The sequence below is a fragment of the Myotis brandtii genome, unplaced genomic scaffold (assembly GCF_000412655.1).
Source record: "Myotis brandtii unplaced genomic scaffold, ASM41265v1 scaffold199, whole genome shotgun sequence".
Taxonomy (NCBI): domain Eukaryota; kingdom Metazoa; phylum Chordata; class Mammalia; order Chiroptera; family Vespertilionidae; genus Myotis; species Myotis brandtii.
Genome location: NW_005357414.1, coordinates 3843940 through 3849307, shown reverse-complemented (window position 1 = coordinate 3849307; position 5368 = coordinate 3843940). Strand labels below are relative to the sequence as shown.

The 5368-nt window shown below is 45.2% G+C and overlaps 1 long non-coding RNA gene across 1 annotated transcript in view; it reads left to right on the top strand.

Moving 5' to 3' along the window:
- LOC106725926 overlaps window positions 1-5160 on the top strand; it is a 58040-nt gene extending 52880 nt beyond the window's left edge. The window contains exon 6 of the long non-coding RNA XR_001361934.1: window positions 5002-5160. This is a non-coding gene — a long non-coding RNA (uncharacterized LOC106725926). The remainder of the gene's footprint in view (window positions 1-5001) is intronic.
- Window positions 5161-5368: the final 208 nt, after the last annotated feature.

The window sequence follows — 5368 nt, the reverse complement described above, 5'->3', positions numbered from 1 at the left end:
TTTTCCATCCCTTCACTTTCAGTCTGTGTGAGTCCCTTCTAATGAGGTGGGTCTCTTGTAGACAGCATATATATGGGTCATGTTTTTTTATCCATTCAGCTACCCTGTGTCTTTTGATTGGAGCATTTAATCCATTTACGTTTAATGTTATTATTGATAAGTACTTGTTTGTCGTCATTTTTATTCCTAATGTTTGTGTTTCTTCTTGCTTTTCTGTTTCTTCTTTTTACAGCAGTCCCTTAGCATTTCTTGAATTGCTGGCTTGATGGCAATAAACTCTCTTAGCCCTTTTTTGTCTGTGAAGCTCCTGATTGCACCTTCAATTTTGAATGATAGCCTTGCTGGGTATAGTATTCTTGGATTCAGTCCCTTCCTTTGCATCACTTTATATATTTCATTCCATTCCCTTCTGGCCTGGTGTGTTTCTGTTGAAAAATCAGTTGATATTCTAATAGGAGCTTCCTTATAGGTACTTTCTATCTCTCTCTGGCAGCCTTTCAGATTCTTACTTTGTCATTGGTGTTTGCCAATTTAATTATGATGTGTCTTGTTGTCAGTCTTTTGGGATTCATCTTGTTTGGGACTCTATGTGCTTCTTGGACTTGCATAATTTTTTTCTTGCCAATATCAGGGAAGTTTTCTGTCATTATTTCTTCAAACAGGTTTTCTATTCCTTGCTTCTCTTCGTCTCTTTCTGGTACCCCTATTATGTGAATATGGTTTCGTTTTGTGTTGTCCCAAAGCTCCCTTAGGCTCTCCTCTTGCTTTTTAAGTTTTTTTTTTCAGTTGCTCCTGTGTTTGTGTGTTTATTTCTTCAAACAGGTTTTCTATTCCTTGCTTCTCCTCCTCTTCTTCTGGTACCCGTATTAAGTAAATGTTGTTTCATTTTGCATTTTCCCAAAGCTCCCTTAGGCTCTCCTCTTGCTTTTTAAGGTTTTTTTTCAGTTGCTCCTAAATTTGTGTGTTTTTTCCTACCTTGTCTTCTAATTCGCTGATGTGGTCCTCAGCCCCTTCTAGTCTGCTGTTTAAGCCTTCCGTTGTGTTCTTTATTGCAGCTATGTCGTTCTTCATTTCCTCTTGGTTCCTTTTCATGTTGGTGACATTCTCATTCAGCTCCTTATAATTCTCATTGAGTTGTGTGTATTTGTCATCCAGCCGTTTGAGCAACCTTATGACCATTACTCTGAATTCTTTCTCTGATATGTTGCTAGCCTTACTTTCATTTAACTCCCTTTCTGGTGATTCTTTTTTTTCTTTCCTTTGGGGATTGCTTTTTTGTCTTCCCATATTTTGCTGTAATGTTTTAATTGTAGATCAAATTTCTTTGCTACCCAGGTTCTTTTGGGATGGTGCTACTGGTGTGATCTCACAGGTCTCCTGGGCTTGGTAATCTAGCATAGCTCCCTACTTGAGCTATTTGGGTTCGCTTGATGTAGGCCTGTGAGCTGGAGAGGTGCAACTGCAGTGTCTAGAAGTCAGCAGCAGCCGTGGAGGGGGGTGTCCCAATTTTTGCTGTCTTACGCCCTTGTTTGAAGTTGCGCGTGCCCAGCGGCAACTCACAGTGGCACTGGAAAAGCGTGCAACTGTAGTGCCCAGAGTTCTGCAGCTGTGGGGTGGGCAGACTCAGTTTTTGCTTCTGCACCTGTGGTGGATAGGGGCACGCTCCCAGGGGCGGCTCACAGGGGCACCAGCGGTGTGTTTGCCAGGGTAGTGTACTGAGGCACTCTGAAGGGCCCTGGCACTGAACCCATGTAATTGAGGCATCTGTGGGCAAGAGGGGGGTGTCCCAATTTTTGCTGTCTTACGCCCTTGTTTGAAGTTGCGCGTGCCCAGCGGCAACTCACAGTGGCACTGGAAAAGCGTGCAACTGTAGTGCCCAGAGTTCTGCAGCTGTGGGGTGGGCAGACTCAGTTTTTGCTTCTGCACCTGTGGTGGATAGGGGCACGCTCCCAGGGGCGGCTCACAGGGGCACCAGCGGTGTGTTTGCCAGGGTAGTGTACTGAGGCACTCTGAAGGGCCCTGGCACTGAACCCATGTAATTGAGGCATCTGTGGGCAAGTATCCAGGGTGAGTGAATTCAGAATTTCTACTGCCGGGGGTAGTGTGTCCCTGTTTGTCCAAGATCGCACCTAGCGGGGGCTTGCAACGGCTCCTATGAGCACCCTGTGGATAGATGGGCTCTGGGTGCCTGCTCATTGGAAATGCACGACTGTGGCAGTGAGTTTGCCGGCACAGAGCTCTGATGCACTCTGAGTGGCCCTGGTGCTAAAGATGCGCAGCTGGCTTGTCTGTAGGCAGTTATTCAGGAAGAAGGAATTCAGAATTTCTACTGCAGGGCAGCGCGCCCTTGTCTTTTCAAAATCACACCCAGCAGGGGTTCACAGCAGCATCCAAGAGCTGCCTATGGAGTGGTGTGCCCTGGAAGTCTGTGCCATCTAGAGTTCTGCCTCTGAGGAGTGGTGAGTTGTTACTGCTGTTGTGGGAGCGGTGCACCTTTGGAGGTAGAGGTCCCAGGAACCATGGGTCTGTGGGTGGGGCAGCAGGATTTTGGCTGGAGTGGCTGCTGGGTCGCGGGCAGTGTCCAAGGCCTGTCTGGGTGGTGGTGCTGATGAGTTCCTAGAAGAGGCCGCTCTCCCCTTCAAGATGGCATGGGCTCTGTGCCCGAGTCCCACAGTCCAGGGAGTGCCCGCAGCGGTAGTAGTCTTGCCCTGTCCAAGAGAGCCTGGTCTGCCAGCCCCTGCTGCTCCTGCCGGATTTAACTGTCCCTCATCACTCACACTCACACCACAAACATCCACACACTCTCCTTTCATCCCCTCACTCACTTCCTATCCCTCACCTCTGTCCTGCCAGCGCCATCTTTTTTTCTTAAAAATCTTTAGTGTTGAAAGTATTACATATGTCCCCTTTTTTCCATAGCACCCTGCCCCCGCCCCAGGCCCTTACCACCCCACTGTCTGTGTCCATGTGTTATACATATATGCATACAAGGTCTTTGATTGATTACCTCCCACCCACTCCCCCTCCCCTGCCTTCCCTTCAAGATTCTGCACTCTGTTATAATGGAGTTTTAGATAGGAGGAAAGGAAAGGAGGATTTGAAAGAATATCAAATGAGTTTAGAGTGCTAAACTCATGCAGAGAATAAAAATTATATTGGGTCTTGATATTTCCTCCCATCCCTTTTCCTTTTGGGGGCAGTCAACATTTATTGAGTTCCCACTGGGGACACTGTGTTGTGGGAGCAATATAAAAGTCCTTTCCATGGAGGAAAAGAGGCTGTGACATACTCAAGGTTAGGGGACTTGTTCTATGGGCCTTTATTTTCTCTGCTCAAGAGATATTGTTGGTAGAGAGTGAGTAGGATGGTAAAGTGGCCAATTCTGTCTCTGTTCATCTTTATTTCCAAATTGTGTGCTAGCTTTCTCTCTGAAAGCTCAGAGGCTGTTTGCAAGTAACTTGCCTCTGTTCTCATTTGCAATACAAACCTCACTGAGCTGGACCTAAGTGAAAATCCCCTGGGGGACACAGGGGTGAAGTATCTTTGTGAGGGTCTCACTCATACTACAACTGTAAAGTAGAGAAATTAGAATAAGTTTTTAAAAACTGTGGCATCATCTTATAACTCTTGAACTTGTTGAATGCCTGCTATGTGCCAGTATCTATGCTTGGTGGTTGCCAAAAGTTACTTCATCTAATTCACTCCTTACAATAACCACATAAGATTGGTTTTCTTATCCCCATTGTACAGATGAGGAAACTGAGGTACAGGAGGAACTTGTTTAAGGTCATACCGCTAAAAAGTGGCATAGCCAGGATATGACTCCAAAATCTGTCTCCAAATCTCATGCTCTTTCCAGTATACTACCATCTTGTGTGTGTACAGTAATTACATTAAGTAAATATTAACTTTATAAAGAATATCTACTGTGCATCTAGCACTGGACTAGATGTGAGTCTGGTAAGAAGGACTGCCAGTGACAAGACTGCCCTTAAGGACACACAGATATGAATCAATTGAAGAGCAACACATTTCAATGTGTAATCAAGTGCCCAACACAATGGAACCATTTAGAAATGTCAGATAAGTTCAAGGTCAGTGAGGAGGTCACTATGGGCTGGAGACCTCAGGAAGAGGCTCTGAAGGAGGTGGGCCAGGAGCTGGAACTTGAAAGATGGCTAGGATTTAGCTAAATAGGGAGGATGGGAGAATATTTCCAGAAAGCTAAATGACAGCAGTGTCTGATTTTTCGTTTTCTCTGGGTAGCTTGAGCACATGTTAACTCACAGATGCTAGCTGTGTGGAACTCTCTTCTTTCTTGCGAGTCGGACTTTAAAAGAGCTGTTTGTGGTTGCCAATGCCCTGGGGCACACAGGAGTACAGCATCTCTGTGAAAGTCTATGGCATGGGAAGAGTAAAGTCTAGAATCTTATGTAAGTGTCTGCTTGTCCTTGTCCTTCTCATGGGATTTTGGCATTTGAGGTTCAGCGGGACTCCCTGCTGCCATAGTTAACATAGTCATGTTGGTGTCCCCATCCCGTCAGGCTTTCTGAATACTCCCTCTCTGCAGCTTGTTGTGATACCCTCACCCAAGTCCCGAGCTTTGCCCAGAGCCTGACAAGGCTACTTCTAATTAATAACAACATTGAAGATTTGGGACTGAAATTGTTGTGTAAGGGATTAAAACAGCCTGTCAGTTAAAGGATCTGTCATAAGTGTCATGGACTATAGCCACAAGCAGAGTTTCCTGATATTTCAGCAACTCCCAAAATTAAATTAGTACTTTTTGGCCTGGTGATTGACTCTTTAATGTAGCAATAAATGAAAACCTAAATAATATAGGGGAAATAAATCCCCTCTCCACAAGCTCTGGTCCAAGGAATTTTTTCTTACATGACACTCTGATTTTCTAATGTATTTTTTTAGTGGGCAAACATAATTCCTAAAGTGACTCAGTGCAGATGAAATGATGCCACCCTTTTCTACCTTGCTTTCTAGCAGATTGTGGACCTGTCACCTAACTGGAGAGTGTTGTCAGGATTTGTGTAATGCACTCTACACCAATGAACAACTGAGAGAACTTGACCTCAGTGACAATGCCTTAGGGGGGTAAGGCATGAAGGTGCTGTGTCAAGGGTTGAAACATCCTTCCTATAAACTACAGACCTTGTGGTGAGTACACAAGGGCTCTTTGGCCACTGAGCTCTTTTTGCCAGGCTGTATATGGAATGTAGGGTCATTGTGGAACTTGGGATAAGACTGATTTCTTTCTTGAATACCTAATCTTCCATAGGTTAGTACAGGGGTCCTCAAACTTTTTAAACAGGGGGCCAGTTCACTGTCTCTCAGACCGTTGGAGGGCCAGACT